Raw genomic sequence first — 25592 nt, 5'->3', positions numbered from 1 at the left:
GCAATCTTGTTTCTAATTTAAATGAAAAATAAAAATAAATAAATTTCATTTTCAAGTGCTATTAAATGGAAAAAGATTCTGTGTTAGAGATGGGGAGCATGTGTCCACTTCTCTCAATTCTAGAACACCAACTGGTGCAGATCCTATGCATGCTGTTTCAGTCCCTGTGAGTTAATCTGTCCTTTTGTATTGTTGTTGTGTATACTGTATGCCCTTTGTCTTTTAAATGGTCTGCCTAGTCTTTCACTGGGTTCCCTGAGTCATGAAGAGAGGGATTCTATGAAAACATATTGTTTAGGGTTGAGTATCCCAAGATCTCTCAGTCACTGATCTATGAGTACAGCAGAATGTTATTAGGAGTCTTTATATTGTTTGTTCCCTCCTTCTCTCTCTCTCTCTCTCTCTCTCTCTCTCTCTCTCTCTCTATCTATCTCTCTCTCACTCTCTCTTTCTCTCTCTCTCTCTCTCTCTCTCTCTCTCTTTCTGTGTGTGTGTGTGTGTGTGTGTGTGTGTGTGTGTGTGTGAGTGAGTGTGTTTATAACAGTAGTACTTGGTTTTACCCTTGATCCCTAGGTTATTGAGTTTCAGAGTTTCAGGTTTGTGGTCCTCAGATAGTGGTGGGTGTGGGTCCCATTGTGTGGAATGGGGCTTCAGTTGAATGAGATATTAGTTGGTTCCTCCCTTAAAATTAGTGTCACCATTAGCATATCATACAGGTAGGGCACAATTTCAGATTAGAGAGTTTTTGGCTGGGTTGTTGGTTGCATTTCTCCTTTGGTTACTTGTAGAGTACCTTCCTATACTGAAGATTATAGAGGAGATAAAGACCCAACTGGCCATCTCTTGTCACCAAATGAAGCTTCCTGTACCAGGAATGGCTTACATCTAATTGAGCTATTGGCCAAAGGGGTCCCATGGAAATCCCCAAACAACTCAGGCTGTTGCCACGACTAGATGTTGATCTCCAAACACTGAGGGCAAAGCCTGTTGCTGAATACAATACCTGCACATCTCATTGTACATATAGAAGTCAAACTAATGCTTACAATGATATTTATTCCTATGTGCTAGATTCTTTGGTATAAGAAGGTACACTGCATGCTATCAAAAAAGAAGCATAAACACAAAAACAGACACAAACTCTTTGACCTACAATAGTGTCCTACCTGTCTGATATGTTAATGCACAAGTAACACAAAGTTTGCTAGAGTAATTACGCAATATCTGAATTGACTGAAGGACCACTCCATGAGATAAAACCCACACCAAGAACCTGAGACTTCATATCCCATTGACCAAGGGTCATACCACTGCTTCTTTTTAAAGTAACAATAAAATGACTTCTAGTGAAATTCTACTTCACTCATCCTTCAGTGCCTTGCTTAGCCACCATCAGTGAAGCTTCTGACTGTCAAAGATGGGAACAAATACAAAGACCCACAGACAGATATTATGTAGCCTCAATGAGATGCCTAAATCTAATCCCCCCACCCAGGGCTCAGGGAAACAGTTAGGAAAGGAAACAAAGAATATGAGAGCCAGAGGGGAAGGAGGAAATCAAAAAAGCTTATCCTCTAAGTCAACATGATCAAAGTTCATGTGGATTCGCAGGGACTGGAGCACCAGGTGGGGTTCCAGACCTGAAAGGAGAAGTGAACACATGACCCTCATCCCTAACCCAGAAGCTATTTCCAATTGATAACTTCTCTTGCAAATAATAAGTTAGTTCTATGCAAGGGAGTCTCACTGGGGAAACAGACTGCTCTGAGTGGTAATCTGCATGTCCAGAAGAAGATGGACAACAGAAAATGAACTCAATGACATCTTTGGGGCTTCTGTTTTTTATTGTGCCATATCTGGGCTTTTCCTTTTATTTTTTTCTATAAAAGTTGTTACACACATGCACACACAGACTCTTCTATTTTTTCACCCTAAAGGTCCTTAGGGCATATATTATGGCTTAGAGTTTAATATTCTTACGTGATTCCTGAGTGTTCAAATGAGTGAATCTTTGACTCTTTCTGAAAGAGGCAATTTTATTATGAATGTGTTTGTTATCAATCAGACAAATGAATGACACTTTAAATTTACACAATCAATCTAGCACAAAAAAGAGAGCCATAAATTTATTTTGCATTCTTAATTGGAGCCAATTTCATTTTAGTTGCCTGTGTATACTATTTTCAAAATGGATATCATCTAGTGGATCATCCAGTTAAGCTACAGAGACTGTAAAGTATGTCTCTCTCTTCCCTGGAGAAACTCTTAGACACTCATCACCATTAAGAAGTCATCATCATTAAGAAGGTTTTTTTGTTGACATTGGTCTAAACACTTACATTATGCTGCCCAGGGTTCTAATATTTTAAATAATGCTATATTATACTTAGTGCTTGTACTGTTCAACCCTGATTTTTTTGTTCACTTAGCCCTGGTAGAGTTAGAAGAAAGAAGATAAGGACAATTAGAGATATAATAGTGTTAACTACTTTTATTTGGCTGTAAACTTGCTCTTTATAATCTATACAGACTTTTGTATTTCCTATGCTAGAAACAAATGGCAATGAGGATGCATTTATTATAAAAGAACACAGACCATCATTGAGTAGGAGAATAGAGGACTGCTCATTGTGATCTGATTGAGTGTGATGTTCAAGTCTAAACAAAACCCTGGACAGATGAGTAAAGTGAAAAATAATATGAATCCAAGGATTTAAGTAACGAGTACAAAGGATTGAAGAATTAAAGAGAAACAGACGAAGCTGTTCCAAACAGTATTTCTTGTTTCAACATAAATAAGGTCATATGTCTATTTTTATAATCTTACTTTAAGTAATAAAAGTAACATAACATTTTAAAAATAACAAAACACTGTAACTCTGCTGTGTGATATTTTTTGGTCAGCTTGTTTTGAAATTCTCAAGTAGGATTTTATATCATCATTGTAACCATCATCTTCATCATCATCATCACCACCACCTGCATGTGGGTGGGGGTGTTTCCTTGATGAGTATGTGGGTGTGTGCATGTACACAGTTCAAAGGTGGTCGTTAGAAAATAAATTTGTAGAATTACTTTTCTTTATCTATGTTTGCATAGATGCCAAGGATTAAACCCCTGTGGCTATGTTTCCATGGCAAGAACTTTTCCCTGATAAGCCATTTTAATATTCCTAAATGAGATGCCTGACATTGACAGACAGAAATAATGTAAGTGAAAAATGAAATGAATTGAAGGACTTAGATTTCTAACTCTTAGGTGAGTGTGGTCACCTCAGACTAAGCTTCTAGTTTCCTAGGCCAGTACTGAGGCATATCTTATAAAAAGAAGAAAAAAAAGGCAAATTTTTAGAGAAATTGTGTGAATTGATCTGAGTTCATTTTAATTAGAAGAAAGAAAACCAGATAGAACTTGAAGGGGCAGAATGAAAAGGCACCTTCAGACTGTTTAATAATTAGCTTAATTCATATGAGATAAGTCAAGTGGATATTGAAAATGTACTGCATATATACGATGAAATACTATTCACCTGTAAAGAAAGATTAAATTTGCTGGAAAATGGATGAAACTAGAAAATTTAGTGAGTGATATAATACAGAGCCATAAACACAAGCATCACCTGTTTCCTCTTCCTTCTGGATGCTATATCCAAATCCTTAGTTGTGAATATGTAACTTGGAGCAACCACAGAATTCATGAAAGTAAAAAAAAGGACCAGGGAGATGAGATAAACAGCCAGAGGCTCTGGAGAGCAGGACACTGGGAGACAGGTTTATCTTATAAGAGAAAAAGAAAAATGGAGTGATATGACATGGTTGGTGGGAGGGCAAGATAGAGGGAGGGGAAGGAAGGTGGTATAAGTCACATGAAGAATGTTATAAAAGGCCACAGAAAATAATATTATAACACAATTAGAATTTATGTACATTTATACCACTTTGTATATCAATATTCCCCACTCGAATCATAGAAGTATTTAACAAAAACTCTAATGCCAGGCATAGGAACTCTCCTTTAATTTTTTGCATGGGAGATTCCAAGAAGCTTCCAAAGCAGCATAGGCAATTGTCATTTTCTTGTGTTGTCTTCCAGAGGTAGAAGGCAAAAACTTATTGCTAAACAGACTTTAGATGGAAGACTTCAGTCTGGAGCAGAAGTTGATCCTTCCTGTTGATCAGCTCTCATAGTATCAGAAGGGACTGTGCAAGCTGCCAATGGAGAAAGGTAATCAAATCCTACCCAGCTGTAACAGCTTTGAAGAAGAACAATGCCCAGAATATATAGATATCCTGAAAGGTGTTATAGTGGGCATTTATTTCTTGAGGGTAACCAACCACCATCTAGTTGGATATAAAAGTTATTCAATAGGAAATAATTCATGCCTGGAACTGTAAACATAGCCAAATACCCATAGTTTGTATGAGAACTGACAACTGCCCCTGCATTAAGCAAGTAATGTTTCTAATTGCATTCTAAGTCCTCATCCTTACACCCATATGTAAGAGAAACTCTCACACCTAGCAAAAAAACTCTTCATGTTGATCAGACTGAGTTCATTACAGAAAGCTACAACTAACTATTCAAAATGAAGGGTAAACTGACAGTGGTGTGCTTAGCACCAACTGATACATCAGGTTATATATAATTTATAATGTACATTAAAGAATAACAAGAAATGAAAAGAAAATAATAAATGAGCACATGGTGACAGCAACTTTGGGGATTGATGTCTTTACATAACACTAAATTGAGACTTATAAAGGCCAAGAATTATAAGAGGTAAAAAGAAAAGAGATGTTAAATAGTGCTTTGTTTTCTCAGTTCTGATTACTTACTACTAATGGAGCTTAGAGCCAGGCAATGCCAGCTTTTGGTTCATTTAATGAGTGTTTGATAATAGAATCACTGAAGTAGATGATGCCTTATTTTCTGATAATACCATTTTCTGTGTTCTCCATCTTGTTGAGGTATCTGTATTGTTGAGATTTTCTGGGTACAGTCAAATTGTGATCCTAATCTCCACTATGGCTCATTCAAGCAGCCATGAGATACATTTACAAAGAGTACAATCCCCCCCTCCTTCAGTTGGAGACACCAACAGACAAATGAAAATGCATTCTTAATTCAAGCCTTTGCCAAATACAGCCCAATAATCACCTTTGCCCTAAATATGGTATCCAGGGCTGTTTAACAGCTGCAGTTACAGAAAACTAATTTTGTTCCCTCAGATTAATGATGGGGGTAGTCTTCAAAACTGATAACCTACTTCCATGTAGCTGCAACATGCAGTTACTGCTTCTATTATATAGCAAATCCTGACCAAACCATACAAACTCAACCTGAGAAAGCTCATGACAGCAATATATCAAGTCATTAAGACACACACACATTCACACCCCTGTACACACATACACACACACACTCACACACACACACATATACAAAACCCACTGTGATAAAATTAACTGAATCCTGATTTTTCTCTTTGTTATTATTGCCCAACAGTTCTCCTATCACCTCCTCCCCTGTGTTTGTGTGTGTGTGTGTGTGTGTGTATGGTTGTCAAGGCCAGAGGTCTTGACTGAATATACTCCCATTTTTTTTGAAAGAACACCTCTCACTATACCTGAAACTCATTGTTCCAGCTACATTGGCTATCCAGAGAATGCTGGGGAGGGGTCTGTTTATCTCTGCTCAGCCACCAGGTGGATCACAGAGTGATGCTGTCATGGACAGACTTTGCTAGTGCTGGCAATCCAAACAGAACTGCACAGTTGAGCAGCACACAGTCTATCTAGTGAGCCATTTCCACAGCCTTAATCCAATAATTCTAATCAATGTTACTGCTTTATCAGACCAAGCTAAGTACATTTGTTCCCAAACTTTTTCCTTTCATACTGTTTGGAATACCAGGCTCATGCCTTTAGTCAACAGATGGCAGATACATGTAGACATGATGAGGAAATTGGACAAGAAATTTGTACCCAGAATATAGCTGAGAACTAATGTAGGGGATCAAATGGTAAGCACTTGGAATGTTTTGGTGTATCACTTTAGCAATATGAAAATATACTTTACATTTTCATGGCTGTCTCAAGCATCATTAAAGTTAGGAACAAAAGTTCTTACTTCATTTTTAAAATTTCATATACTAAATAGCCAATATTTAAGAAAGCTAATTTCACCCATGTCAGGACACTTGATGACATCAATGACTGCCTAAAACAGAAAATGTGTGACAATGAAGTAGTGGTATTTACATTGAATTTAAGAAGAATATCTTTTTTAAAATTAATTTTAATTTAAATTAAAAACAATTTTATTTTACATATAAATCCCAGTTCCCTCTCCCTTCCATCCTCCCATTCATCCCACCACCTCCCCATTCCCCATCCCTGGCAATTGAACCAGTATTTATCCCTAGTGCACGACTGGAATTTATTATTTTTATAGAAGTGAGAACCTATTTATCAAGTCAATTGAGGAATTAAATTTTGTTTTAAAATGTGGGGAAACCATAGAGGAACTGGCAAATTAAGAGTTATATTTCCTTTTGCTTCAATTCTACTAGTAAGTTGAAGAAACTAACTCTAGCTCCCTTTCCTATCAAAGTGACTATTAAAATATATTTGGGAGCTGTGGAAAATTAATTGAAACAAAGTATATGAGGCACCAAGTACAATGTTGGCCTAGGTTATGTTTCACCAAATATTAGTTAGTTAACAGCGAGGAGAATGGGGAACAGATAGATGTCTGCTGAGACTTCAAGCAGGAAATAGACTGAATAGATTATGACTATAGTTAATAAGATTTGATTAAGATAATTATGGTAAGATGGGCAACATCACATTGATGAAAGGAAAATTGTAGCCTGGGGGTACTCTCTAAAAATTACTCTAAATAAATAAAGAAGGAAGTGGCACATTACAAGTAGCTGGTATAAATTCCTTTAATTTCAGAGTAAATAAATACTCAAAAATATATATTTTAGATAATTTAAGTTAGATATTTTGTTTATAATTTATTTGCTTTAATGTGAACTTTATGATGCCATTGAGAAACCCAGATAATCATAGCTATGGGATTGGAGCTTAGGAAAGACAGCAGTGCTGGAGACAAACCTAGGTGTGATGCAACACATCTACAACATAGCATTCCAAAAGCACAGTTCTAGTATGTATGATTTCCAACTGTAGTTGAGATGGAGTGCAAGAGGTTGGTGAACAAGAGGTCAGGGCATATACCTAAGATTGCTTTCAAATTTTATTACTTTCTCAGAATCTTAAGAATTTCAAATATACATTCTGAAATGTAAGTGCAACTTTAATAGGTTAAAATGAAAGATAAATGAGATGGTATAATTTTTATGATCTAAAAGGTAATATACAAATATAAGCCTATTCTCTAGTTTCTCTTCAGATCATATAAATCTTTTGCCTTTTACAAATATAAGCCTACTTAACAATTAATGATTAAGCCTAATTGTACTAATGCTTTGATTTAATTTAATGTTGGTAATGCTATAAGAATTATTCTATTCTTTCTACAAGAAAATATGCACAGGTAATATGTGTCCATACACACATATATATAAATACATACAGGTATACATCTAAAGGACTTGGTCATATGACTTTCTTTTGTATCATTATGATAAAGCAGCATGACCAAAGTAACTAATAGAGTGGAAGGTATATTTGGATTTACATTTCCAGAGGAAAGGGGACCACCAGTCATCATGGCAGGAAATCTAGACATCAGGAAGGAGGAAGGGCAGCAAGAATACTTCGTAATTCATGTCTCAAACTGCAAGCTTCAACTAGAGCAAGAATTAGGAATGGCTTCATGTTGCGACCGCCTCGAACAGCAAGGAAGATGCGACTCAGGAACTCTTCTCCAAGCAGTTTATTCAGGAACCTTGAAACAGTCTTCTTCTCCCCGGAGAAAGCCAGCCCACAGCTTATATGGCCTAGGCATAGCCAACCCCAGCACGCCACTTGGGGACAGCAGATAGGTCCACATACACGGAAGCAAGTCATGGACCCGAGCCTTGACCAAATAAGGAGTTATTGACTCCGAGAGCACTCACCATAGGGAGGGTGGTAGGCAAAAGCCCACACCATCTTTAATGTGCAGCACGTCGCAGCTCTCCATAGTTCCCCCTTCTTTAATTAAAGACAAAATGGGTGAAGATAGAGGCCGGATCCCTGGTGTGCAGACGTGGGATAATGTGCTGGTGACACCCACAGACTCTACGCCTGCGGTGACCCTGACCCATACCATACCTATTTTCCCAGGGGAAGGATCTCGGGTACAACCTTCATGCAATCGGGCTTGTCTTCCAAGGGTAGCTTAACTGCTTACAAGCAAACCCTCTTGCAGTGCTTAGCCTTGCACCTCAGTCGGAGAGAAACTTTAGTTCTTAATAACGGCCAACCAGGCCTGGGGGGACTGTCCTGCCTCTATGTCCGTAAAGGCTTGGGTGATCATGGCTGCATCACGTTTTTGTGTGACTCTAATCTTGCAAATACACCATAGGCAAACCAGGGAGACCAGTACCAAAAGGCCTGTAAGCGTCCCAAGCCCACCCATTTCTTTAGATGGTCCATGGCAGGATTTAACCAGGAAGTCAGGCCGCTAGCAAGGGACAGGTCTACTCGAGTGGAGTTCACATGCACAATAGCCATGTGGAGTTCCCTCATGGTAGCTTCAAACTCAGATGTTCAATTCTGTAATAGAAACTGAGACAATCTTTTAGACAGGTTTGCCGTGTGAGTGAAATTTTGATATCCAGCCATTCTCCATTCACGTCCCAGTCTGATTTACTTGTTCAAACACCTGTACTGTATATCCTGTATGCATGTTTGCAAATCTACCTTGTCCAAGTAGCATATCCCTATCCCAGTGTTGATTTCCTGCAGCCTGATTAGTGGCAGCTTGCTCATTGGCAAATTCAATTAAAAAGGCTTCCCCTTTTCTTTTCCTTTTTTCTGATCTTGGTCATCTCCAATTGTTTTATGAGAGCTTGGAGTTCCTCCTCATTCTCCTCATCCTCCTAATCCTCCTCATCCTCCTCGTCCTCCTTGGAGTCCGTAGACTCTGAGTCTTCTAGATCTTCTAGAGCTGAGTACATCTTTCTTTTCTGTTTTCCTCCCTTTTCACTGTTTGCCGGCTCTGATCTCTCCTCTTGTTCTTAAGCATTTCTCCCTTTTTAACTGCCTCACTATACTTTTGATCCTCAAGGCAACTCTTTACTAGTCTCCAGACAGGCCGAACACCACCTCTGAGCCTTTGAATTAATTCAGCAGCATTTATCATCAAGTGTACTTTAGCAGTTGTTCCTTCCTGAGCAATCAAAAAAACTGAAAAACACAATAGTATACAGTATCCAGACTTTTTGTGTATTTTCCATATTGTTCCTCAGTCCCATGCAAAATCAAGATCTCTCCGTAACTTCCAAAAATCTTAAATTCTTAGAACGAAGCACCTCATTCAGAGCCAAAAAATTGGGTGCGACTAGAAGCTGGGATAGCCAAACTAACAATGTTTCTTTTAAGCTTCTAATGTTTCTTTTTAGCTTTTACTTTCGGTTTGCTGCTCCACTAACCGTTTGTCCAGCTCTCTCTTTACCTACAGAGAAGAGCAAACCAACCGCTTTTGTCTTTTGTCGCAGTTCTTTTTTTACCCCGCTCTTGTCGTGGTCCTTACCCCACTTTTGTGGTGGTCCTTTTACCCCACTTTTGTCGTGGTCCTTTTACCCGCTCTTGACATGGATCCCCCTCTTACCTGGGGACTTACCAGTGCACTGCCCTGACTGCAAGAAGTTCTGAGTCCTCAGCTGTTCCCCGTAAGGGCCACCAGTTGTTGCGACCGCCTTGACCAGCAAGGAAGACACGACTCAGGAACTCTTCTCCAAGCAGTTTATTCAGGAACCTTGAAACAGTCTTCTTCTCCCCGGGGAAAGCCAGCCCACAGCTTATATGGCCTAGGCATAGCCAACCCCAGCACGCCACTTGGGGACAGCAGATAGGTCCACATACACGGAAGCAAGTCATGGACCCGAGCCTTGACCAAATAAGGAGTTGTTTACTCAGAGAGCGCTCACCATAGGGAGGGTGGTAGGCGAAATCTTTAATGTGAGGCACTTCGCAGCTCTCCACAGTTTCACTTTTTTGAAACTCCCGGAGACCGCCTTCATTGACACATTTCCTCCAAGGCCTCAGCTCTTATTCCCACCCAAACTGGGACGTAGCTCATCCAAACCCCCACATCACAGAAATCCTTAGTGAAAACTGAAGACATTAAGTGATGAAGAGAGATGGACAGAACTCATACCGATCAAGTTATAGAGGATATGCATTAAATTACTTTGTATTCAAATGTTAGGTTAATAATTACTGATGGGACAGATAATACTTTATGGATATTTTGTTTATTTTTTGAGAAAGGGTTTCTCAGTGTGCCTTTGGAGCCTGTCCTGGAACTCACTCTGTAGATCAGGCTTACCTCCAGCTCACAAAGATCTACCTGCCTCTGCCTCCAGAGTGCTGGGATAAAAGGCAGGAGCCACCACCACTGGGCGATATTTTGTATTTGTAGTCCCAGCATCTGTGTACTTGTACAGAGTATTAGAACAATCAAAGTGTGAAACAATCATGCATCCACCTGGAGATGACCTCTGAGGGAATGACTTATATGAAACGAGTACTTCAGAGATAAATAATAAAGGAGAGAAAAAGAAAGGGAATGGAAATGAGTGGAAGAAAAAGGCAAGAAAGGACCAAAGATGGGTAGACAGGTGGAGGAAGAGACGAAAAGTGGGATGAGAAACTTACAATTTACAAACATGAGGTTCAGTAGCAAGGCACACAAAAGGTAGGAGTGGGCACAGAAGAACAGGAAGAAATGAAAAAGGGTTCATGAATTGCAAAAAGTGAGTTTCAAAAGCAGGGGAAAAAAGCCCAATATATGAATTTCTGTGATGATGTGTTAGGCTTCACTTGGAAAATGGACTGGGATAACCAGATTTGTGTACCCGTCATTCAAATCATTGAGGGCATGTCTTTGTCCCTGATCTACATATTGGAATATCTGCTTGGTGATATTTTGACTTCATAACACCCTCTGCCTGTCATGAACTTCCAATAGGTGGGAAAAAAAAGGAATGGTTTGCTCATTTTGAATTTTGAAAAACAGCAAATCAACACAACAGAAACAAAAGCAGCCTGAATAAGTCATCTGCAGCCCTTTCATATTCTGTTGAGAACTAAGTAACATGACAGTCCTTCTGAGGAAGGCCTGAGTTTGGCTGTCTTCAAGGCCATGTGAGTATGCTTCAGGTGTCAATACTTTATCAATGTACCGTGTCAGGCCTCATCATGAAATCAGCCATTTGTCTTGGACAAATCACTGAGTAGTTTAGCTCTTGAATCCCAGACTGATGCCTGGGAATACAGCATGGGACTGATCAAGACCCCCTGAATGTGGGTGTCAATGAGCCTTGGCAGGTAGATCAGTATTTATCCCGGGTATACAAATGGACTTTGGACTCCTATCCAACAATGAGAGATGCACTCTCACCCTGAATTCTTAGGGGAGGGTCTAGGCCCTGCCTTGGATGAAATGACAGACTGTGGACACCCCCATGGAGGGCCTCACCCTCCATGGGGAAATGAGGGGATATTGGGGGATTTGGTGGGAGGGCACAGAAGGAAGGTTGGGAAATGGAGAGGGACCTGGAATTAACATGTGAAGCAACCTTGTTTCTAATTTAAATTTAAATTTAAAAATAAAAAATGTATATAAAAAATCATTGAGTAGTTCTATCTTGATGCTGAAAAAATTTTTCTCTGGCAGTATTTCAGAATGAAAAAAAATATTCAAACTACAACAAATAAACTATGAGTAATAATTCAGCAAAATTACTGAACTTGGGTCGCAATAATGACATATATCCATCAACAAATGAACTTTTTTTTCTTAATATTTCCATTGTGAAGAATGCTCTTATTTTCTTTCCATTTGACAAGGAAATCAGCTATTTAGAGGCATGAGCCACAAGTTCAGGTAATTTTACTTGAAAGAAGTCTCTCCCAGTTAGTCCCATAGTAATTAAAATGTTTATAACTCTGTTAATATTTTTCTGTTACTTTGAAGGACATTTGATGGCACATTTCATGTCACTCCTACAGTCTTAGATTGCAGCTATTAAGAGCATGAACAACCTCTGGCATTTCAAGGACACATTGCCTACATCCAATAATTCACCAATAATTTCAGAATACAATTTAATATTAGTTCTTATTAAAATATTCACAATTAGTTCATAAACTTCCCACAAACTCTTAACAAGTATCTTTCATCTTTGCTTAATTGCCTTAGACCAATTTATAGTATTTTTCTTGTTTTGTGTGTCCTTATGACATTATTGTCATTAGTATACAGAATTTTATTTTCCCCTGTCATTTTTTAAAATAAATTGGAAGAATATTTTATTTACAGTGATGTCTGTTTTTTTTCTTTCAGACTCAATAATTCCATTATTTCTTCTGTAGGTAAGTGATTATTTCATATAAACATGATTTTTTTAATTTCCATGTTTAAGGATATTTTAGGAGGAGAAGATTCCAAGTACAAATCTCCTTTTTAATTGCTAAGGAGCTGAACATGTGAATGAGTGTTTGTATGATTCTAGTGCCTTCACTTTGTAACATGTATTCTTCCTACCAGCCTCCTAGGTCCTGCAGCTGTCTCAGCCCTCAAATAACACAGGAAACACTTTATTAATTATGAAGCTTGGCCCTTCGCTTGGTTTCTTATCGGCTACCTCTGACTTAATTATTAACCCAAAACTGCTAATCTGAGTATTTCCATGTGTCTTCTCTCATTGGAGAAAGGGCCAGGACATCTTACTCCTCTGGTGTCCTACACTGTGACTGACCATGCCTCTGTTTCCTAAAATTCTACTTGACTCCTAGTCTCACATATCTTGCTTCCCTATTAGCCAACAGTGCTTTATTTAATAAATCAATAAGACAACATAGACACAGAAGGACTTCCCCCATCATCCTTTGGTACTTTTTCCAGTGTGATAGTTTTCATATTATATTTATCTATATCATATTTATTGATGAATGAAAACCTAGGGCAAATGTTAAAAACTGAACTGTCGCTTGTAACTGATAGGAGAAGGAAAATCTGTTTTCTTAAATAGAGCAACACTGGTTATATCAACCACTCCAGGGAAAGCCTCATGTTCATAAGCAGTTAATCAAAATATAATGAGTTGCAGAGTTTGTGTGTGTTTGTGTGTGTGTGTGTGTGTGTGTGTGTGTGTGTACCTGTACGTGTGTGTGCTCTCATGCTCTCATTTGGTCACAGTTTGGTGGTGGTTTTGATGTTTTTGTTGGGAATTCCAGAGAAAAATTAGTAAATTTTTTTGATAAAGTCAAATGTTCATTTGCATAATGGATTATCATTTGTCAGTTCAGTACTACTCTATTTTATCTCACTTATTTGTTGCAAATAACTTTACTACAAAAGAGTTCAAATAGTGAATGCATTTCACTATTTCAAGACCCAGAATCAACTATTTTCAAGGACTTTATGACTTTTCTAGGTTACGAAATTATGAGTAACAGCAACTCACATACCTGCAAATGCACACAGGTATATGTATCTGTTATTTTGCTGCTGTCTCATACACCCATACACACTATTTTCTGAATTTTGATTACAAATTTAAGTATTAAATACTCCATTAATGAAAGTTTTGATTTGTATTTGTATCCATGTCCAAAGTTCTTTTTTTATCACATAGTGATAACTATTTCTAATTTCCTACCATACGAGTTCAAACCATAGAACTTCAGCAAAGAATAGTTTCATTATAACTTTGTAATTTCATATTTTATACCCTTATTAATTGTATCTCAGGTAGGACTATAGACTTAGTTTCTAAAACCTGTTTGGTCCTGATAAGAATACAGTGTGATTTAAACAAAAACAGTCAATAGCAACACATAGTTGTATTATCTTGAGACAATAGTCATCAATTTGCTTGAAAGTAGGAATTATTCTGCAAATAATAAGAGTGCATATTTAGCTTCTTTTACTCTGAGCCAAACATTTCCCTTGGCCAAAATTTGTAATGATATTACCTCCAAATACTAATAATTAATTTAGCTTAGCTTTCTCCCCATACAGTTGTACAAGTCCCAGATATACAAACTAGAGTTTATTTGCCAGGTGACGATTGAATGCATTAACTTTAAAACAGGGTTACTAATAGTTTACAGAGTCTAATTTATAACCAGAACAATCGATACTGAATTACATAAACTTTAAACTTTTCTTTATTATGTTACCTCTTTTCAAATTTCTCCCCTGATACAATCTGCCAATGAAATTCTCTAAATTTTACTATTGCTAATCCCCTACTCTAATGCACACTTCTAAAACTTTAATCTCCTAATAAACTTTCTTTATTGTGACATCTTTAACTTGTCTAAATTTATGGAGCTTGTTCCCATTAGAACAAGATCACTTGTAAAAACATGAGGAAACTTATCTAAACTAGCGAGTCTTCTTGCCACCTCATTTCATGATCCAAAACTAATAAACTAATAAAATAGACTAGAGATTGTATTGACCATTGTTTTGGATATAGTTAGGATATGCCCCCTACATTATCAACTATAAAAATCTTTGCTCCCAGTATGGCTGGATTGAGGTAGTATAATATTTAAGAGGTGGTACCTCATCAAAAGAAATGAGACAATATGATATCACCAGTGGAATGTGTCGATGTGGGACTTACAGAATGGGAGTAGACCTCAGGAGAGCAGTGCTGTGTAAGGGGGACTGCCTCTTTCCATGAATACCCCACTGCATTCATACATGCTGGAATGTATGATACTGACCACCAGGAACTCAACAAGGCTAAGCAGGTGCTAGGACAATGGTCCTTATCCATAAGGATTGTGAAATATATAAAACTTACTGTGATTTTGTCTTTCCATTCTAAAATACTGGCATCATTTATGTTGTTACAGCAACACAAAACAGATCACACAATGGTCCTCAGGTTTAACATTGTTCTTTGTATTTTTTCTGTTTTCACAAGCCTAACCCAGTTTTCCCTCCCTCTTCTTTTCTCCTCCCAGTCTCTTCCCCCATTCCCCATACTCAATTCAGTCCTCCAATATGTCTTTTCAGAAAAGAGCCAGCATCCCATGGCTATTAACCAGCCATGGCATAGCAAGTTGCAGTGAGACTAGGCACCTCCTTTCCTCTTAAGGAGAGAGTAGGCAACCTCGTAGGAGGAAAGAGTTCCCAAAGTAGGCAACAGAGTCAGAGATAGCCCCTGTTCCCACTTTTAGGAAAAGACCAAGCTACACTATTGTAATTTATGTTCAGAGGACCTAAGTAACTCCCATGCAGGCACCCTGGTTAATAATAAATAAATTCTCTTGCATTTCCATTTTATTTAATTATTTATATAATGGAACATATTTCCTGCCATTTTAATATTTTTAAAACATTCTTAATTTGTAATAAAATTACAATGATTTCCCTCCCTGATTCTTCCATCCAAACCATTCCAACTACCCATGTATTTATATAATTTCTGGTATTTTATTTTATATTTCCTTTGTATTTTAAGATGTGTTTATTTATATTCTCTGTGTATAGGTATTTCCTAGCATGTATGACTGTGCACCATGCATGTGCAGTGATCAAAGAGACCAGAAGTTGATGTTGAATCCCCTGACCTTAATTGTAAGCAGTCCTATGGATTCTGGGAATAGAATGAGAGTGTTCTGGAAGAGCAGTCAATGCTCTTAAGTATTGAGCCATGTCTCCATCCCTTAAATCCTGACAGTTTTAAAATATTTCTTTCTTTATATAATGTAAATCTACATTTAATTAATTTATTTATTCATTTATTCAATATTTTATTTTGTCAATTTTGGGAATGAAGCAAAATCTCATACATGATAAACAAGTATACGACCACTTAGCTTTACCCTTATTTCCTGCTTTTGTTTCTTGTTTAATGTATTAATGTTTTCCCAGGTAAACTCAATAGGCATGCGCACACACACGCACACACACACACACACACACACACACACACATTACAAATGAATTATAGCTATACATATATATGTTGAGAGAGAGTACAAGGGCTTGATTCATATGGTTATGTTGAATGAAAAGCTCAAAATCACAGGCTATGGACAGTAACCAACCAACCCCAGTTGTAATCTGAATTCAATTGCAACCTGAAAGCTGTCTGCTAGGGAACATTATGTTGCTCTAGATGGTGGGAGATTACACTTTCTTCAGTCATTGACTTGGATGAGGGAGGACCAATTTTATTTTGTACTCAAATATTAGTCACACCCCAAACATGCTCAAGGTTGACACATTAGCACTCACAAATGTAATGATGCTTTTCAGTGTCTAATATTTATCCCATGTCCCCAATTAACTCCTTACAATGCTTGTTATGAGTAGACAAATAGCATGGAGATACATGCATTTTACTACACTCTTAACGTATGCAATTTTAGTTTTGGGTTATTCCCTTGTCCTATGTTCTATAATCTTCCAGTCTTTAAAAAAAGTCCTTAATATTGTGATCACTTATAAACATACTTTCTTGCATTCTATTAGTGTCAAGAGTTTATTTTGAAATATTCTGCTCTGATGTTCATGGGGAAGAAATGCATGTGGCCTTAATGACTCTTTTCATGCAAACTTTGTGTATTTCTGAAAATAATTCATGTTTTTAAATATCTCTCAGAGACATTTGATGGGCTCTTTCATTTCTCCTTGTCTCTCTTTTCTTCTTTGAGTTCTACACTTGACATTTTACTCCCTTTGTTTGACAATTGTTCTGAGTGGAGTTGAGACGAAGGCTTGTTATCATTAAGAACTTGAAGAGTTCTCTGGAAAATACTTGTTAATTTGCTTTTTAAAATTGACTGTTCTGTACATTGTGTTCTAGAGCTTCACTCAGCAACTAACCAATCTCCAAATGAATAGAGGTGCTTAACCTGAAAATTCACATTTTTCAAAGAAAGTTCATTTATACCTTATACCTTATGACCTTCTGTCACATACATGATGTTACAGAACAACTGTATAATCAGTATCTGTCTTATCTCTGCATGAGCATACAGTAAAGGGAAACTGTTAAAGGTATGTGTCACTAACTATAACACAAATGCTATGTCTACTCTTACTGGTACCTGCAGTATAGTCTGCCCAAAAAAGTCATCTATTTATGTCTTCTCTTATGGGCATAATTTTACACCCTATGGGCAAGCCTACTTCTGTGGGTCTTCAATAGCAAGTTTTGCAGTTAAGAAAGTGATTTGCAATTCATGTCATTGTAGCTCATGCTTGGTAAGATTCCTAGTCCTCATGTGAATATAGTGTTCTTCTCATGGTTATTTATATATATATCTTAGGCATAAGGCTAAGCACTGCAAGCTATTTCCAACCCAAATGCCAGTTTTTACTGTATTGCCTGAAGTCTACATTAAACTGACTGTAAGGTTAAATGTGTATGACTTGGGAGTAAATGTTATAGTAAACTGACAGCATCACCACAGGTGACAGAAGGATCCAATGGAGAAGTGATATACATAAATAGGATTTTTCTTTTGCCAAAGTCTCTAAATCCAAAAATGTATTGGTAATTGTTATCTAGAGCTAGTTCCCTCAAATAATTCTGATGGAAACTATAAATCTGAATCCATTTACAAATGTGTATGATTTACTTAATCTGATTTACTTAATTTTCTGAAAACTGTGGTATAAAGCACGAGGCTTTTCTGAAAACAAACTGATATAATTGTTCCCTCTCTTTCCATATTTATCATTTCACCTTTGAGATTTCCAGCTAATACAATCTTATTTCTAGAAAAAAAAGATCTCAAGGTTTATAAGATGTTCTCTGCAATGACTTTCTTACTAGTGATTTCAAGTTGCGAAGATTTCTATTTTAACTTCTAAGAAATTTTCTGCAATTAATAAAAATGATTTGGTTAAAATGTTGTTAGTATAACACTAAAGACATGACTGAAGTTGGGATATGTCAATCATGGTAATTAGTACTATGTCTGAATTTGGAATATATTATCATTAATTGCTTCTTACAATTGATAAACACACTTAACTGGGGCAACATATATATTTCAACTCAGTATTAAAAATACGTGATATTAGCCGCTGTCTGTTTTCAACAGTACAATAGCGCAGGCTGGGTAAGTTAAAGAGAAAAATTATTTCAGATTATGACTTTCAAGCTACAAGGTCCATATTGCACAATGGCCTTCTTGCTGGCAGCATCCCAAAGTGATAGTAAGCATCACTGAGCAAAAGACAAAAGGCTTAAGTGGGAGTGTAGGGCTTCTTTGCTCTTTGTTTCCTAAAATCCATCAGAATTCAGTTTTCCAGAATCCTTTCTACTACCCTTCTTTAATGCAAATCACCTCTTAAAGATCTCACCTCTGAACATTGTAGATTTATTATGCACTCCTTTAGGTATAATAATGAAAATTACATTTAACTTAAATTTAATTAAGCCTTGGTAGGTGTATTTAAGCCATAGCCACACCTAAGCTGCCATGAAATCAGAACCTGGAGAGTTGTATATTCAAGTTAACCTGGTCTGTAGAGTGAGTTCTAGGCAGGCCTGAATATGACAGCTGTTTCAAAACTACAAAGCAAAATAGCTTACAACTTAAGTTTCCGTGACATTTCTAGTGTTCCTACCTGACTGCTAAAAAAAGTTAGACTTTTATCAACAATCAAGTAAAGGCAGTTGTGTTACATGCTATATCAAATTTTGTAGGTGATTTATCCAGTTCAATTTGGTTGAAAGGCTTGAAGAGAGGGATGATAGATTTCAGAAGAATGGGAAAACTGGACAATGATAAATGACAACTTGCTTCTATCTTGTTACAATCTATAGTAACTCTCAATTATATTTCAATAGGAGGCAGAAATAATACAGATAACTCAAGCCTCCTCAATCAAAGCATATTTAACTTCATTTTAATACAGCCAGAACTGTAACACATTCTCTGGCATACACATCCCTATTTTCACCTTATCTTCAGTAATATTACATGTATCAATCAAATGAAGGACAATTTTGGCAGCTCCCTAGATTTATATGGTATAAACGGTAAATGAACATTTAAAATATGTGATTTGAAAAAGAGAGATATATCTTTTGGTAGAGTATTTCTCTGCTGTGGAGTAAGCTCCAAGTTGGATCCCAACACACACACACACACACACACACACACACACACACACACAAACTTAAAGGAAAAGAGGCGCTGAATTTGAGAGAATGCAAGGAGGGTTTACATTGGAGAGTACGGAGGAAAGAAAGAAAGGAATAGGTAAAAGAAATTGTTCTATTAGAATCCTAATAAGTTAAAAAATTAAAAGCAAATACAAAAAATAAACAAATAAATACTAAACATTACCACGTGCCTGTAATCTCAGTACTATTAGGCTGATGTAAGGGGTTCAGAGAATAGAAAAGTGGTAACGTTTCTTTCACATAATAGAAAGCATACAGGTTAGCAAGGGTGAACTGTGAGCTTCATGCCTAGATGCCTGGTTCATCAGAAGGGAGAGGTCTGCTTTGTCCATATGAGTTTTCATTAATTTTTTTTGCTCTTGGGTTCTTGTTTATAAGCAGGATAAATCAATAATACAGGTTTGGATATTATATTATGAAGAGTGATATATATTTCATGGTGCTCCCCTGAAAAAACCTTGATAAGTTTTTAATTTCTGCAATCCAGTTCATTCAACAAAGTTGCTAGAGAATTCTTCAAATCAGCAGCTTCTTTGTCTGTGTGTCAAACTTCATGCAGAAGCTATAATTCTGAATTTGCACATTTCTTTTGTTGTCAGGAAAAGATAGCAAGTCATATCTAAATTGTCTCATTTTGTTTCTTCTGCATGTTCATACAATTTTAGAAATGTACGCATCATGTATTTTGTCTGTTATTTTCACCAAGAAATTTGAACAAAAAATTGGTTTTCCTCAGAAACGTTAACATTGTATAGCAAAAAAAATATTTTGAGAAGTATGAGATGGCATAAAGAAAAGTTTCAAAATTTGCCTTATTCTCATCAGATTTTAAAAACTTTGTGTAAACGGATGTAATTGTTCATTACTTGTTTAGGGAGCAATGTTGCTGAGACTTCATGGGGACAGAATCCCTGTCATATCTAGAAGGCACAATCTCATAGCTGAGTTCCTGGTCCTCTGGCTATTACTATCTTTGCTCCAATTTTCTATTCATGTTCCCTGAGCATTGGGTACAGGCATTGTGTTGTATATGCACAGGTAGGTCTGAGAACTCGAGTCATTATTTCTCATTTTGAGTACTTGTGACTTTCTGTAACAGTCTCTGTTGTAAAATGAAGCCTTTTCAGCGAGTGATGAGACATACATTTATATTTAGATATAAGGATTAATATTGATAATGCAGTTGTAAATTATGGTAATTAAATGCAGTGGCAGTAGTCAGTGCTCTTCTAGGATTCCTGACATTTCCAGACATGGGTAGTTAGCTAGGTTTGCAGATCTGTCATAAATTTCCTCTAGAGGTCTTGATCTATTTGTTCTCAAATTCTTGGTTGGCATCATTGCTAGTGTCCTGTACCATTTCCATCTCATGGAGTGGGCCTAATTCCAATAAAAAGTGGTTGGTGAGTTCTTTATATTTATGGCACTAATGGACCAGTGGGCATATCTTACAAACTAGTAATTACTATAACTCAGAGTTTGTAGCTGTGTGAGGTCAATGATCACGTTCCTCCTCCAGTAGTGAGTGAACACTGTCAGAACAAGGTCTATGAATGAAGCTGTGTGGCGAGACTTCTGAGAACTTGTAAGAAAATTCCAAGTAAACAATTGTTTGGTAACCTTGGTTCCTCCATAACAAGGATTTATTCTTGTATGCGCTTTCTTGATTCTCCCATGTTTAGTAAATTAGAGTGAGCTCTGCTTCAGATTATATGTCATTTTACCCATTATTTTTCAGAATGATGTTTCCAAGCATGAGTTGCTCTCATGACTATACACATATCACCTTGCCCTTGTAACTGTATGCAGCTTGAAATCAAGTGAACTTGAGTTTTGTTCATATGACCATGTTAGATCATCAGAATGCCCTTAGAATATAAAATGTCTCCTGCTCTGAATAAAACTGGCTATAACATGAGAGTTAGCCTACCTCATTTTTAGGCTCCACTCTCCTAGGCTCATATTGCTAAATACAGCAGTAACACTACCCAGTACCTAGTAAGGGTGAATGTTTCAGTTGAATAAAAGAGATCTATCTATTTCATATGGCATAGGTATCTAGTTTCTACAGGAATAGGATATTGTGGATTTTTGCATTTTTTAAAAATTTTATTTTAGTAATAATCTTATTTTACATATCAATGCAACCATTCCCTTGCTCTTCCATCCTCCCATCTTCCCATGCCCCCAGCCGACACCCTCAACTCACCCCCACCCACTCCACAAGGATAGTGAGGCCTTCCACAGGGGATCATCAAAGTCTGTTACCTCATATGGAGGACCTAGGCTCTCTTTCTTCTATTTGAGCTCTATAGGGAATGGGCTCCCAAAGCCCATTTGTGCACTAGGGATAAACCCTGGCACCACTGCTAGAGGTCCCATAGACCACCTAGGCCTCCTAGCAGGCACCCACATTCAGAGGGCTTGGTTCACTCCAATGCTGGTTCCCCAGATTTATAACTAGGGTCTCTGTGCTCTCACCAGGTCAGGTCAACTGTTTCTGTGGGTTTCTCCAGCACAGTGTTGACTCCTTTGCTCATTCCTCTTCCCTCTATACAACTGGATTCCAGGAGTATGGCTCAGTGTTTAGTAGAGGGTGCCTTTTTCTGCTTTGATCAGATACTGCATGAAGGCTTTAGGATGGCAAAAAAACAAAAACAAAAACAGCAATGAAATCTTGAAATTTGCATTCAAATGGATGGAACTGGAAGAAAACCTCCTGAGTGAGGTAACCCAATCACAGAAAAACAAGCATGATGTTTACTCACTCATATATGAATATTAGACATAGAGCAAAAGACTACCAGCCTACAATCCACACCACCAGAGAAACTAGGAAACAAGCCTCCCCAAGGAAAAAAAACACATTATCCCCTGAAGAAAGGGAAAGGGACAAAACACCTGAGTAAATTGGGAGCATGCAGGGAGAAAGGAGGGTGGTAGGAAAAAGAGAAGGGGAGAAGAGGAGGGGGGAGGAGAACAAGAAGGATCAAGAAGACTGAGACTAGGCAGAATAGAGGAGGACAAGAAAGGAGTCACCTTGATAGAGGGAGCCAATATAGGTTAGGGAGAGGTCTGGCACTAGGGATATATTCAGGGACCCACAGGGATGACCCCAACTAAGAATCTAGGCAGTACTGGAGAGGCTGCCTTTGATGCCCTTCCCCTATAATGAGCACTAGGATTTTGTTATCAAGTTGTGAAGGGAAAACAATATCATTGTAAAAAACATAATTTCTGAGAGTCTGTTGAACCTCAATCATCCTGAACATATTGCTCTGCCTACAGATCAGTGTTTCTCTCAACCTTCATTAAGAAGTTTCCACTTGAAGAAAAAGGTCATTAATATTCATGCTTCCCCAGGTGGCCTTGAACTCACAGAGATCCATCTGACTCTGTCACCCTTGTGCTAAGATTAAAAGTGTGGCCATTACTATCTGTCCTCTATGGCTAACTAATGGTTTAGTGTATGTGTGACTAACTAGTGACTTAGCTCTTAAATAGAAGTCTGGCTAACTGGTGGCTTAACTCTACACTTGGCCATCAGGCAAACTTTATTAGATCATAAACAATATATCACCATAGGGTATCATGGTAAGTATATGCTACTGCTATACAACACAGAATTGTCTCGGGGCCTAAGAGCTTCCATTGTTCAGTATATCTCCATGCTCCAACTCAATCTTTATGAGCAAAATCTTTATGAGCACCAAGATTATCTCATCGTGATACATTTTTGAGACTGTTGTCCTCATGGAATCCTAGAATATTTAGGATTTTTACTATTGCTGTGTGTGGGGGGGTGAGGGTATACATGCCACTGTGTACATGCAGAAATCAGGGGCAAAAATTGTAGACCAGATGTTCTCTTTCCACTTTGATGCTGATCCTAGGCATGAAACTCCGGTTATTAGCTTTGCATGGTAGACATACTCATTTTCTAAAACATCATATGTACCTTTGTTTCTTTCTTTTTTAAGATTGGCTCCTTCAACTTAGTAATATGTGCTTAAGTGTAGTGTCATGATTTGGTGACTGATATTATTATAATTGAATAATATGTCATTTCCTCTATCTATTACATCTAACTGCTAATCTGAAGAAAATGTTCTTGTATCCACATTTTGACAGGTGTAATGTTACTCAACCTGTTATACTTTGAAAATAACCCATTATTTTACCTCGATTCCTTTAATATCTTAATTTTTGGCTATAAAATTCTACATTATAAAATATTTTGCAGCTTAAATATGCATAGGAATTTAGTAGAAAGCTTAAACTCCTCTGTAATCTTAGAGGTTAGCCTGTTTCTTTTAAATGTTGATGCTTTTAATCTCTTTTTCATTCAGCAATAAGCATATATTACAAAATTATGAAGAGTTTAGACATGCATAGGAATTTAATGTACTGGAAAGAGCTCTAAGTTCTGCATAATATTTGAAGATAACCTGTTATTTTAATTTAATGCTTCTAATTTCTTTATTTTTCAAACTGAACTAAATATATATGATAAAAATATGTAGGTTTGGCATATATGGGCATTTAATGTAGTGGAAAGAGCCTAAAGTTCTTCTTAATCAGAAAATGGACCAGAATTATGAAGAAACAGATTAATATTTTTGTCCTTTAATTTGACCACAGAAAGAGCAATGCTTTTACATTTCTTAAACACATTATATTATGGTTAATCGTCACATACTGTAATCACTATATAAACTTTCATAATGTTACAATTATCACATTAGAAAATACATCAGATGGCACAAGTTTTTTCAGCTTTCAAATTTGCAGTACTTTTCAAATATTGAGCATAAAATATGTTGCTACATAAATGCCTTATAAATAGCAGAATTTCCCTGCTCATGTGAGCCTGACTCTGTATATATCTTTTATATTTTGATTCTGATTCAGATGTTAAAGTGCCATTGCACTTTATTGCTATCCTTAGATTAAAGAAAAACAAGCATGAGAGTGCATTTTTGTTACCTACAGGAACTGTGCAACATTAGAAGTGTGTTTTCCTGTATTTAAAACAAAAAGTCCTCACATTACCTGTTGCCCTTGAAACTTATGTTCTAGTGTGAGCTGCTGGAGATACTTCCTACTGTTTAACTTGTGCTTGTCCAACTATTGCACGTAAATGGGACAGCAACTATTACCATTTTAACTAGCAATGAAATTAGTATTACCTATTTCTTAAGGCTTATAGAAGAGTGGCGAAGGTTAGGAAAGCCACTGGAATTTTAAAACATAGGTAACAGACAGACCAGTGATTGATTTGATAGGTAGACACAGTCAAGAAATGTGGTCATGAGGCCTGCAACAAGTTTCACTCTGATTTTGCTACCTCACATATAATTGACTGCAGTCTCAAAGAGTAAATGAAGTACATCTTTAGCTAATTGTTGAAATATAAGGATTTTCTATCTAAAGTCCTCATGTCACACAACAGAATTCCCCATATTCCCCAAACAATTTCCACCTAAGATTACATTGTAGTAATCATCTATCTAATCAGTGGTTTTTAATGAGTATGTTTTTTTATCTAAATTGCATCCTATTTTATAGCATCTAATAAATTTCAACATTTTTTGGAGTAAACAGGTATTTATTAAAAGCATGCACAGTTGCTGGGAGGGCACACTGTCAAAGTTGATCTTCTCCAAGGTGTTCTTTGGCTTAAGGCTGTCTTCCTGGTTGCAGTTGAAGATCTGCAAAACTTGTCTGCATGCCTGCAAGACTTGCTCATCCACACCTTCAGGTGGGTGCGAGTCAGAAATTCAAGCAGCTAAGCTATGCTGGCATGTGATGCCCACCACATGTCAGATACATTTTCTTCTATAAAATCTTGTATGCCTCCCAGGAAGTCCATGTTTTCATTCAGGGCTCACCAGATGGCTTAAGACTAACAGGTCTACAGCAGGTCCCCGAGGTACAATATGTGTCAGATGAGCCACTCCTCTAGATGCATGTGATCCGTCATACATGTGCACAGGGTGAGGTTGGTGTGGGGTAGGTTAGAGAGGGCTTTCAGCAGAGTTTGGGCAATGGCTGTGATCTGAAAGAAGGCTGGGCTGAATTAGTCTAATTTTAGAACAGCCAGGTTGGCCTCAGGATCATAGACACTCTCCTGGGCCCTTGTCACCACATACCCCAGGGTAGTCAAGTTCTCAGGACAGTACGTTTCGATACTCTGGAGCAAGTTGCACATTTTCACTTTTATCTACTCACCCATTACCAT

The 25592-nt window shown here is 37.3% G+C and overlaps 1 pseudogene; it reads right to left on the bottom strand.

Annotated features, from left to right (window-relative positions):
* Window positions 1-1557: 1557 nt before the first annotated feature.
* Window positions 1558-25592, bottom strand: LOC110342986 (annotated as a pseudogene).

Source organism: Mesocricetus auratus, unplaced genomic scaffold (genome assembly GCF_017639785.1).
Source record: "Mesocricetus auratus isolate SY011 unplaced genomic scaffold, BCM_Maur_2.0 Super-Scaffold_100011, whole genome shotgun sequence".
Taxonomy (NCBI): Eukaryota; Metazoa; Chordata; class Mammalia; order Rodentia; family Cricetidae; genus Mesocricetus; species Mesocricetus auratus.
Note: the sequence above shows the minus strand (reverse complement) of the source record. Positions and strands in the feature narration are given on the sequence as shown.